General features: G+C 36.8%; 1 protein-coding gene across 1 annotated transcript in view; it reads left to right on the forward strand.

Moving 5' to 3' along the window:
• Positions 1-13438, forward strand: part of SULF1 (sulfatase 1) — a gene marked incomplete at its 3' end in the record, with an annotated part of 95289 nt that overhangs the window by 14108 nt on the left and 67743 nt on the right. The window contains exons 2-3 of the mRNA XM_082752254.1: positions 8683-8754; positions 11292-11390. The remainder of the gene's footprint in view (positions 1-8682; positions 8755-11291; positions 11391-13438) is intronic.

The raw sequence follows: 13438 nt of genomic DNA on the forward strand, positions 1-13438 counted from the left end.
TCCCACAACTTCATTGTCAATTCTAAGTAGTGGTAGTTCTTACATGTCTCTGCATCTTCAGAACTGCTAATTAAAACAATCCAGTTTTAGTTTAACACGCATATCATATTGATGCATCTATTGTCCTTATAAAGCTATTTTTAAATTCTGTTTGTTGCAGGATAAAAATTGATATTGAGTATAAATTTCTAATTGAAATTTATACACTAATTTATACACTAATTGAAATTTATACACAAGTTCAAGTTTAGGAACTTGAAACATATAAATGTTTCATATGAACTTGAAACATATAAATCCCCAAGCAACCCTGGTTTAGTAGTTATTCCAGGTAATTTCATTTTCCAGTCAGCCTGTGTGATTTCTACCTGAGTTTGCTTATACCTACCATCTTAAAAAGCTCTCTGAGCTTAATAGCTTCATGAATGGCACTGAACATTCAATTCACTCAATGACAAGCATTTCACTAGGTACACGTCACTTCTACCAGCCTCTGGCAGTATTTTAGGAAACATAATTTCTCCTGTCATAGGTTTGGGGTAAAATATCTCTTTTTTAGTGAGAAGTTTGGCATGTAAATATGCCAAATATGGCATCATCAGCTGCTGATTCATGCATTATGCATGTGATGTAACCACCTGCATCCTTCAGCCAGTATATATTTGGATATATTTGGAGTGGAATACATATTTCCTGATGCTCAGTTCACATCTCAGCTGTGTTTGTCAGAGTTTCACAGTGTGCGGGAATAAGGACAAAAGAAGTTTCACGAGTTTGTTAAGGACTGGGGCAAAAGAGAAAACTTGTTTCTGACATTCATAAAAGGTGGAACATTGAAAATACTCAAAACTACCTGAACTCCAAAGCATTTACTTTTTAGAATTTGGTCACTCTACTGCTATTTTTGCCATTTTCACTGAATTGAATTGCCACAAAGTATGGTGTGATCTAGTTTTTATTTACCCTTGTTTATTCATTCATCATCTCATAACCATCTTTGTAGCTATGGAGTTAAGATACTGTCTTATAACAGACATGTACATGGCCTTCATCTTCTGGAGGATGTATCTCTTGTTTCTGTAGCAGTGCTCTTTCAACTACAGGAACTCTGGCCATATAACAATTAAAAATTGAAGCCCTATTAGAATTAAATTTGGCCAGGGATGTTAAGGGCAACAAGAAAGGCTTCTGTAGAGGGAAGTCTGGGAAAGGAAATGGGACACCTGGTTTTGGAGAAGGCTGAGTTGTAGCAGTCTAGTGAAGTTCCCACCGACCGGAAGAGAGAAAATATAATCCCCATTTTTAAAAACAAAAAAAAAAAAAGGAAGAGCCAGGGAACTACAGGCTAGTCAGTCTCACCTCTGTGCCTGGCAAGATCATGGAGAAATCCTTATGGAAACTATGCTGAAGCATATGAAAAATGAGGTGATTAGTGACAGCCAACATGGCTTCACTAAGGGCAGATCATACCTGACAAATCTGGTGGTCTTCTACAATGGGGTTACGGCATTTGTGGGTAGGGGAAGAGCAACTGACATCGTCTCCGTGGACTTGTGCAAATCATTTGACACCATCTCTCGTGATATCCTTGTCTCTAAACTGGAGTGACATGGATTTGATGGTGATTAAGGAATTGGTGGGATGATCACACCCAAAGAGTTGTGACTCAGTGTCCAGGTGGAGACTAGTAACAAGTGGTGTTCCTCGGGGGTCAGTATTGGGACTGCTGCTGTTTAACATCTTTTGTTGACGTGGACAGTGGAATTGAGTACATCCTCAGAAAGTTTGTTTATGGCACCAAGCTGAGTGGTGCAGTTGACACATTGGAGGGAAGACATGCAATCCAGAGAGACCTGGACACACTTGAGAGATGGGCCTGTGTGAACCTCATGAGGTTCACAAGGCCAAGTGCAAGGTCCTGCACCTGGTCTGGGGCAATCACAACCACAAATACAGACTGGGTGAAGAATGGATTAATAGCAGCCCTGATGAGAAGCTCAGCATGAGATGGCAATGTGTGTTTGCAGCCCAGAAAGCCAACTGTATCCTGTGCTGCAACAAAAGCAGCATGGCCAGCAGAGCGAGGGAGGTGATTCTCCCCCTCCACTCTGCTTTCATAAGACCCCACCTAGAACCCTACATTTGGTTCTAGGGCCCCCAATATAAGAAGAATGAGGATGTATTAGGGCAAGTCCAGAGGAAGGCCATGAAGATGATCAAAGGGCTGGAGCATCTCTCCTATGAAGATAGGCTGAGGGAGTTAGGGTTGTTCAGCCTGGAGAAGGCTTCAGGGAGACCTCATATAGTGGTCTTCCGGTACCTATAGGGGGCCTAAAAGAAAGCAGGGCAGAGACTCTTTGTCAGGGAGTGTCGTGATAGGACAAGGAGTAATGGTTTTAAACTAAAAGAACGTAGATTTAGATCAGATATTTGGAAGAAATTCTTTACTCAGAGGGTGGTGAGGCACAGGACCAGGTTGCCCAGTGAAATTGTGGACACTCCATCCTTAGAAGTGTTCAAGACTAGGTTGGATGGGCCTTTGAGCAACCTGGTGTAACAGAAGGTGTCCCCCAGGGGGGGCAGAATTAGATGATCTTTAAGGTTCTTTCCGATCCAAACCATTCTATGATTCTATAATTGAGCATGTCCTAGAACCTCCTCAAGAGAATGCATTGTCTCTACCTCAGCAGGGTAATCTAGATGTCCAGGGTCTGAGAAGGCAGAGGTTTCCTTCACGATAGCTGGTTTAGGCCTACTGTTTGCTCGGCACGCTCAATGGGGCTGAACACAGATTTCTCTCTTGCAGTTTGGAGCCTCAACATGGATCCTCATTCTGTGCTGATCCATCACCTCTGAAGCCTAGGGGCAATTTCAGAAACACCCCTCCTATCTGTTGCCCTGTTAATCTCCTGGAAATTAGAGGTCCCACTGCAAATAAAAACTGAATGAGCTCTGTAGCAGCTCCTCAGCCACTCCAATTCATAGCTTTGTATGTTGATGTAAATTGAAGCAGTCAATTTTAAATGACAGTTAATATGTTGGGCTATAAACAAGAAGCACTGGGGGTCTCTGCCATTGGGATAGACCTCCCATTCTGCTTTCTCTGTTAAAGGGTCCATAACCTTGGCCAAAAATTGTGGTATGGAACAGCTGTAAGAACTAACTTCTTAAATTAACAGAGTATGAATTGCCAAAATCATACACCATGTCTTGAGTTTTACTAGTGTCTTGATATTATGCTATTCTCTATAATGTAATATTAAGGAAAGACGGCTGATACTTTCTGGTCTTCACGCTTCAGGAAAAGTTAACAATGTACAATACAAAAGCTGAATAGAAGAAACTAGACCCAAGGATTTTTTAAAGATCTAAAATAGCTTTTTTAACTATAAGCTTTCATAGCCCTTCATATTGCTAGAGAAACTCAAAAGATATATATTGAAAAAATTCTCTTTGGAAGAGGAGACAATGTAGTTAAAGCTTGACTCTAATGTAATTTAGACTTAGTGAGCAGGACATGGAAAAATATTGTGTTAGTAAGAGCTAGTTCCACCATCATGTTTTAATAAGGGAAGTGAATGTTTGTTCTGTGTGTGTGTGAGAGAGGGGGATGTATATGAGTATGTTGGGGGGGCTGCAACAACAGAAGAAAATCCCTGTAACCTTAGTGTTATATTATTTAACTTAGTTTTGACTCTTTGAACAGATTTTCTTTAAATAACTGCCTGTTTTTCAGCTCATGATAAAGACAACCATTGGTATAACACGTAACACAGATATGAGAGAACCTGTGCAAGCTATAGAACCCAGCCAATCCATAAATCCTTTTGTTTCCATCTTTATTTAATTCAGCTATGCATTTATAGTAATGGAACATTTCAAGAAAACTATATTATTTAATTATTTTTCCTGATAAAATATATTAACATTCTGTATTATATAATTTATTGAAGATGTAAAATCTAGGGGGACTGCCAAGTCACCTTATTGGCAGATAAAAATAAATTCCAACTGATTACTAAAATATTGTTGCTTAAGGATAATGATATAATAGATACAAATTCATCCCATAATTCCTTTAACCTCAGTAAATACGTTACAAATGTTCAATGTCTATTGTGGTAACATAAAGCAGAAGTCTTAATTAGTCTAAACAAAACAAATACATAGGAGAGTTTTTAAGTATGTTTTCAATTTCAGAAATATTTCTCATAGATTTGTCTTTTTTTTTTTTTTTTTTTTCCACATCTTGAATCAGACACAAAGGTTTGTATGTGTGTGTTTTCCCCAAAGCACTAAGAGTGTCACGTGAGAATTATCCTTTCAATTCAAAGTCGTGCTGCTATTTGGACACATTTCAATCCATTGGGGGAAAAAAAAAAAAAATGGTAGGGGGAATTGAAAGCTCAACAGCCCTCCTTAAACATCAATGGCACTGTAACCTGTAACAGAAGGCAGAGCTCAGTTGTGTCTGTGAAATGATTCCATATTTCTTATAAATAGTTTTTTTTTAAAAAAGCAATGACACTTTAAAAAGATAACACAGGTAAACATCAGAAAACATCATCAGAAAAGTGAAGTTTCCAACAAGTGTATTCCTTGCCTTCTTCCTTGTCTCCACATGTATCACTTCCTAAAATTGTTCCTTAAATATTTAGATTAAGGTCATCTCACCTTTTGATTAATTGACTGAAGTGATATTGTTCTTTATGTTCAGAAAGTGACAGGAATTAGTTGTGTTTCAAGTCATAGTGGCATTGTTATTTTAAGTACTAAAACATAGGAAAATCCTACTTTATTAAACCTCTGAGTTATTTTTCTGTGTGAAGCATCCTTGTCTAGAGTTCGTGTTACTTTCTAAACAATAGGCTTTATCTGGCTGCTGAAAAACTCAAATCTGCCAGTGAGGCAAAGGGAGATGTTGCTATTTTATCATCTAAGAAAGCACATACACGACTGGGGGCTCATTAACCCTCATCAAGTCACATCTAAAGAAATTTCCTGCTCCACCTACCCCTTCATGTATTTTGAGTATCAGTTAACATTATAAGTCTATATTGGGCATGCCAGAGTCTTCCAAGTACTTAAATTGAGATACACATAATTTAAAATACAAATTATTTTTTTCCTTCTCCAACAATTGATTAGCAGAAACAAGAATATCCTACATCCCGAGGAGTTATAGTAGTTTTTATAAAAGTTGGTTTTGAAGAATAAGTGCCTGTCAGGTTCAATCTATTTCAAGCAGATTCTGTTACCTTTTTTGCTGATTCTAAGATTCATAACATTTCATTCCATTTTCTTTAGTAATTAATTCAATTGGAATAATCAAACAATGCCCAATGAAGGCAATGAGAACTATAAGGCCAGAGGAGAATGAACAATTACATAAATTGTGGTTTCTCAGACTGCTCTGCTGCTCTGCTATCATTCCTATAGATGATATAGGTGGGGGGGGGGGGGGGGGGGGGGGGAAGTATTGGATAACAAGAATTTTATTCTCTCACCCCTTAATAGGCATTTGCAGATTCAACCACCAAATTTTTTCCTGGTTATTCTGTCTTCAGTTAGTTAAAATTACAAATAAGCATCTTGTACTTGTAACTTTTGTAACTTGTAACTTAAATGCTAGAAATGCAAAAGCATTTTATACAAACAGAAATCACTGCATTCTTCACTGGAATAAAGCTCTTTCAAGGTGAAATGGGAAGCTGCTGCATAAGGGCATTTTTTATATAGCATTTGTCTGAGGAAGTAATGAACTGACTGAACTGGTCTAGTGTTTTCATTTTTTCAAAAAGACCTCAATCTGAGTATGTAAAAGACATCAATCTGAGTATGTAAGTTCAGGAGTGACTCAGGGATGGAACTCTGCCTCTCCAGTGAATCACAAACAACACTCCCCACAGTCCCTTGGGTCATCCTTGGAGGTTTTGTGACTGTTATTCTTTTGTGAGCTTAAATAAGATCATTGCAGCCCCAGGGCATGTTACTCAACAGTCAGATATAGCCACTTCTGGAATTATTTGGAAAACTCTTTATCACAAATATGTCCAATGTATGGAAATAATTTTGCATATAGTAAACCATTCTATGTTTTATTGTTTATCAGTGTTACATAGAAAGGATTTCTCTGATAGTCACACTACATCCTTCAAAATTCTCAAATGATACAAAGTCCAGCAGTATTTGTCTAAAGGAAGAACTGTAAATAATAGTCTTGCATTACAGCATGCTGTAAGCCTTTCTTACTGAGTGATGCTGTTAAGTCTTCACCTGTACCACAGATTGGAAATGTGATGTGGAAAGTTCCTGGCAAAGGCTGTATGCAAAGCCTAGATAATAACCGGTGCACAGAAACTTGAAGAAGACTAAAAGAAAGACTAAAAATGAAAATGCTCTTGCAATTTTTTTTTAAACACAGCAGCATTTAAAGAAAACAATGGACCTGTTTTCAGTAGAATAAAATTATGGCATAACATCCTCTCTGATGTTAAGTCATAATGAACTCCTTTGTGCACCTACTGGAAAGTATTGTATTTTCATATGTTCATGAATGTGGAAAACAGAGATCTGGAAACTTTGACAATGGTAGCTATCCATGTGTCTTTTTTATGCTCTGTAATGGCCTAATTCAATGCCCACTAAAGTAAATGGAAAGATTCCTGTTGATTCCAGTGTTATTGGATTCACTCTTCTGTATATTGTCCAATGACTTATTTCATTGTCACTCTGCTTCACCATCCATTATTTTTATATATCTTTTGTATGTATATATCAAGAGGTTCCTAAAGTCAACGATTCACTGCAGTTGTTGCTACTAAGTTATTCTTCATTTTGCTTTACCATCACATGAAACTAGGATCTTAAGTGCAGGGGTGAGCAGGAAACAATGAGTAAAAAAATAATGGATCTTTTGTGATGAAAGGAGGTATTTTAAACAGGGAAAAAAATAGAGCTTTTGTTGTACACATGCAGTCAGCTTACTGATTGTGAAAAGGGATTTTTTAAAGCATCTTTCCTCTGTTTAGTTTGCTGTTCTAAGCATTGTTTTCTTCATTAGTTTATTTTCATTTTGATAACTTGTTTTCTTTATACTCTTTGCTGTTACATTCTTGGCCATTTCAAGAAACTTTCCTTCCAAAAGTTCTTTGCCCAATTTGTTTCCCATAACAACAACAATAATAGGAAAAATACTCTATTTTATAGCAAGTTAAGGGCCAAAATCTATCCTTTGGCACTTACAAAGTCACCCTTTTAGTGGGATTTGCAGTTACATTACTGAGGCTAAAAATATGGTCAGTGCATCACAGCTCATCCCTCCAACTACAATAAGTAGCTGTCACAAAGCATAATAAGAGTTGATTTATATTTCAAAAATGAGAGAATAATTTCATTAATCATCTTCTAGTGTTTGCATACTTAGCTCTTCTTCAGATCCTCTGAAGGCTGATGGCTAATCTTTCATTGCATCATATGCTTCAGATTTGGTCTAGCTAATACATTAAGAGGAAAAAATATGTCAGTTGTGACTTCTTGGCCTTTCATTATATCAGTGATTTTGCCGGGGGGGGAGGGAGGCAGTAGTGGGAAATGCTGTAACACTACTGTGCATTCAACCAAATCCTGTGGGAAGGAGCCTCCTTCACTCACCCATCCCTAGTACTGGTCACCTAGAAGTTATTGCACTGAAAATGCTCTCAGAGTATTGCTGGCTCCCATGATGTATGGTCAAAGGAGGGCTTATGTGGCCATTGGGTCAGATAAGTTGTGTTGAATATGGTTGTGAGGGTGCTTTTTTAATTCTTTTCTTCTTGGCCTATGCAATATGCATGCCCAAATGGAGAGTACCACAGGGAAAGGCAAGTGTTCACTAGTTGCACATAACTATGTGTGATGGTAATGGGGAGCAAAAAGGTTCAATGGTAGCTAGTGAGAGTCACAAAGAAATCCTTCAGTCAGCTTATCCTAGCTATTACATCATTGCTAAAAAATTGGAAACTGATAATCAGAAAGTACATTATTAAAAGCTGGAGAGACCAATCTCTCAAAGAAAGAGAGCCAAAACTCCATATTAGGTGATACAATAATAAAATTATTTTCACGTCTCCAGTTATTTCATACCTATATATTTTTGTTGTACATTAAGAATGCTAAATCTAGGTTCTGGGCTTAAATTTTCAAGGTGAAATCCCAGAAGACCTGTTGTTTTTCACAGCTACTACTAACTTGAAAACCTAACAGTACATTGGTTTGCTTTTTGATTTATTAGGAAGCAGACTTAACTGAATTTGCTGTCTGGAATTTAAGTAAGTCTTGGATTTCTGCTTTGCACCTGCACAAGAAGGTTTAGAGAGCTACTGCCCTCTGTAGATACTACACACCAGCAGTATAACATCCTGAAAAAAAAAAAAAAAAAAAAAAAAAAAAAAAAGTTAAAGGAGAAAAAGAATTGTTGACAAATGAAGAAAGTTGCATTGGAGTTGTACTTTGCTGCAACCCCGCCCTGCTGAAATAAGAGGCAATGTTCACAGTGAGGCTTATGGGACAACTCTAAATCCAATACTCTGTGCAATATCTTTCGTATCGTGCTGGACATATTCCTAGAAATAAAGTATAGATAAATGCAACCTATTTATTGCTTAGAATTTGTTTTAACTTTTATTGTATTATTTATTACAGAAAAAAATAAAAGACTAATCTGAAGAAGAATGGAAAAACAATGACAACATATCTTTCTTGCATAAGAAAAAGGTAAGATTTAGAGGACTGTAATATTGCAAGTACTTGTTCATAGCATAATAATAACTATGAGGTAATTTGTTAAGTTCCCAGATACTGGTAGCTTTATACTTAAACTTCTCCAGACCTTCATAGACTTGGCTGCCTCAAAGACAAGGTGTTTTAAAATTCATAATCCTTTCTGACTCACTGATATAACAAGTCCACTGCCATGTACTCTATGTGCCACTGTACTGACCTGTTCTGCATTAGAGAAGCAAAAATTACCTTTCATTTTGTAGCAGCATATTAGGGATGTAGGAATTTCAGGTTCCTTAATTTACTCTGTCACAATTTTGGGCTTATTGAAGGAAGGATTTCTCTCCCTCTCCCTCTCCCTCTCCCTCTCCCTCTCCCTCTCCCTCTCCCTCTCCCTCTCCCTCTCCCTCTCCCTCTCCCTCTCCCTCTCCCTCTCCCTCTCCCTCTCCCTCTCCCTTTGTTCCCTGGAAACTATATATGCCCTGTTTATTCCTAGAATTCCTTCCTTCCCTCCCTCCCTCCCTCCCTTCCTTCCTTCCTTCCTTCCTTCCTTCCTTCCTTCCTTCCTTCCTTCCTTCCTTCCTTCCTTCCTTTCTCTCCCTTTCTCTCCCTTTCTCTCCCTTTCTCTCCCTTTCTCTCCCTTTCTCTCCCTTTCTCTCTCTCTGTCTCTCTTTCTTCTCTTTTTCTCTTTTTTTTTTTTTTTTTTTTTTTTTTCCTTCATTGTCTCAGGTACCCAGCTGTGCATAAAATAATGTTCTCCATATGTATTCATTGTTCTCTGAGCTGGTGTCTGTGCAAGTCAACAGAGTTTTCCTAATAAGGTTGGTTTTGACCTTTCAGAAGTTTGCAAATGAAAAATCTAACTGTGTTCATTATCCTAAAAACAGATAGACTTACTTGCCACTGCCATTATAAGTTGTCTGCATGAAACAGTAAAGCATGCTTGTTCCAAAACCAGCATCAAAATGCAGAGCTGTTCAAGAGCACATAAGCATTAGGCAACCAGGCTTTGGCTGGCCCTTCCCAGTAGGGTGCTGTGCCAGATGGAGGGAGGTCCTGACGAAGGGAGCAGACAGACTGACTGACAGAGAAGCAGACTTCACAAGAGAGGAAACATTGAAGAATAGAGAGGTCTTTTGAATCAACAGGTTGGCATAGGCAGAGAAACATTGTCTGGTGGTTTTATTGCCCCCTGTCTTTGGCTACGGTTTCATAACATACATGCTAACCACTGGGGTAGTGGCCACAGTTTTGATCCTTTCTTGTGACAGCACTGCAGCAGTGTGACAGTGAGGAGAGTCAGAAGACAGAACTGAAAACCAGCCTGTTTGCAGTTTCACTGGTACAATTTTAGCTGACAGCTTTAATAATTGGTCCTTCACCTGGTTCACCTCAACCACAGGAGGGTGCATGCTGGGACACACCAGGAGAATGCCAGGATGGGAAGGGAAGTTGACTTGTCTCTCTGCTCAGAGGTCTCTGACTAGCCAAGGCTTAAGGAAATATGAAACTACAGCTCAGGCAAGCAAAATATTTCCTGTATACATGAAAATAAACAAGACAGAGCTCTTTTTCCATCACTGAAGCTTTCTCCTGAGTGAAGTTACCTATGAGATCCTACATCTTCATAGCTGCTCAAGTCAGATGAGGAAAAAATAGATATGAACCATATGGTTCTAGTCAAAGGAAGAAGATGAATTAAGAACTTAACATAGTAGGTATGGGTAGTTATGTCTCAGTTGCCTAAAGACAAAATTCACAAGTTTGTGTTATTTTATAGGTGAATTTATTAGTAATTCAATTTAGAAAAGAACAAATAAATGAACAACCACATTAAAAAGCCAAGACAAGTACCTCCAAAGCTGAAAATTCTATGAAGATATTACAAATATTCTCAGAAAATATCCTGACAATTTACAGTACTTAGTGGAAACGAACATCTAGCTATCTGAACTATCCATTGGGATCTGAGGCTAGAAGTGTAAACATTCTTTTAGCCTAACAGTAAGACTACATCTAAATTGAAGAGATAACGTTCTGTTAAATTTGATAGAGTGATAGAATATTTCTACAGGGAAAGCACATTCATTTTATTTTGACAGCTAAATAAAATATAGCTTATCATTTCTATACATGTATTTTACAGTGGTTAGTGGATATGATTATTGTTTCCTGCTCATGTAGAACATCTGCCATAAATTTTCTCAGCTACATTAAGGCATTGAAAAAGCAGGTACATATTGATAGGTATCTAATAAGAAACAAAACACAAAGTCAGGTTCTTTTTAAAAATGAATGCATGCTCTTTAATGTTTCAGTTATTTTAAACATGGTAGCTTGCTGACTTGTAATCAAGGTAATTAGACATGGATAAACTAGGTTCTGCAGGGTGATTCAACAAAACAAATAGGAATAGATGAGTTTAGTTTTGCAAACAAATTCTAAATCCAGTATGAACAGAGCTTGTGTTACAACGAAGATGTGTGATTCCTAGTAGCCATAACTATTAATATGTTTTCCCTTTTTTGCAGGTTTCACCTACAATAAATTCACTGAGCAAGACATTACAGACTTCTGTCCAATGCTACGAAAATTAACTAAGGCATATTAACTGCAGAAAATCTTCCAAGGTACAAAAATAAAATGCTTACTCAGTAATTAATTAAACCAAACAAGCCATCAGCATGTGCTACATAGCCTAAGTATTATGTCAGGTCAATAATTAAGCTGTAGTAAACCTTCTGGAGGTTCTATTCTGCCAAACTTGAAAGACTCAAGACTAACCCAAGGACACTTAACATTTTAGTGAGCTAGCAAATGATTACACAGATAGCTTCTCAGTCCAAAGTTTGCTACTATTAACTTTCTATTTTTAAGACATCCAGGACTTGCATATTTTCTAGTTTTTGAATAATATGCTGTGAAAAAAAAAAAAAATATATATATATATATATATATGTATGCCTTTCTTGAACATATGAAAAAGAATATTCGATAGGCTTGAGTTATATCAAGATAAAAGCACACTTTTCATGCATGGAAAGATATACATTAAGCACAAAGTAATGGTTTGGAATTTTCCTTGTTTATGTGAACCTGATGATTATGAAAACTCAAAGCTAATCTCACTGTGTTCAGCTGGTCATGGTAAAGAAAAACACTATGCAAGATGTCTTACGTGACTTTGCCAAAGCAATCCCAAAAGATCTGCACTAGCCTTGTGGACTTGAAGATCTGCACAAGACCTGGCTGACTTTTACGTGGAATTGGGCAGTCACAGCAAGTTCTGTGGTGGCTTTGTGATGTGGAGATTATAGCACTAGGTTAAGAATATGAAATCATACATCTCAACAAATAAAAATATAAAGCCATATACCACAGCACAGAGCAGGAAGATTAAAGTGCTCCAAAATTATTTTTTCCCTTGTCTGTATTATTTTGTCCCCTCATTTTCATATAATATTTGTGTTTAAATAATTTGCAAATGTATACAATTTTATAGCAGGTATATATGTGGCAGAGGTAAATTTGGATTTAAAATTAAGACATTACTAGTAATGAAAGACAGATGGTATACATCAAGTTTATTTCACGTATGAGACTCTATGGAATTTTTGTTTGCAACCAGTTACTGTTTGACATGTTAGCTCACAGTGTATTTTAATTACAAAATATTTTTATTACCAGATCTTTAGATAACTTTTTGTAACAATTGGGGTGAATATAAGATTGTTCAATCATTTAGATTACTTACTAATCTGATCATTCTTTTTTAAAAAGCTATATCTATCTAAATAATATTCCAAAACTTCTTCCACTTCCAGAGTTGTGGTTTTAATTTGTATTTTACATGTTTAAATAGTAGTCTTTTATATAGCCGGAAGAATTTATTTAGTCATCCAGTTAGCTTTCTTGTGTAATGTATACTGAAGAAGTCCTCTGTTTGAACTAGGAAATATCTTTCTATCAAAAATAATTTTATTTTTAATATTTTCAATGAAGTATTTGTCAAGTCCTTCTCAGAGCCATAGCTTCCAGAATAAAGGCATATTCCTGGGGCATGATCTACCTGCTTTTTTTTTCTCTCCAGATGTATAACTGCATATAGGTCCCATATAATGCATATATTGTTTGCTTGTACACAGTTTATCAGGATATCATGGCTGTGCTGTGCCATTGAGCTAGTCATTTTCTCTAGCTCAATGTTATCTGTCAACTTTATCTAAAAATATTTTTTTCCTAGGTTGCTTTTAAGGAGGTTAACTAGACTAGGGCCAAGAAAATGCATGCTTTAGATATCTACAGAAGTGGAAGTTATGAAATAACATGATTTAGATGAATGATCTTGCTTTTGTTGGAGAAAATGAATTGGATTCTTGTTTGCAGTGCCTTCTAGTTCTATTCAATGAAATGAAGAGTGATCATTTTGGTGATGTTTCCAGTCTACCAAACACAAGAATCAGAAATAATCTTATGAAAGACTTTATATTGGAAGATTTCCAAGCAATATTTTGCAGATCAAATAGTTAATATTTTTTAGAAGAAGCCTAGACACTGTTTATTTAACCTGAAACTTTAGACGTTCACTCTTCATTGGCTACACCATGTGCTGTTGTAGAGAGGTTTCTCAAGAAAATATTATAAACATACTTTTTCTCTACAGATGTAGGGTCACATT

Source organism: Aythya marila (genome assembly GCF_965140915.1).
Source record: "Aythya marila genome assembly, chromosome: 2".
NCBI classification, from domain to species: Eukaryota; Metazoa; Chordata; class Aves; order Anseriformes; family Anatidae; genus Aythya; species Aythya marila.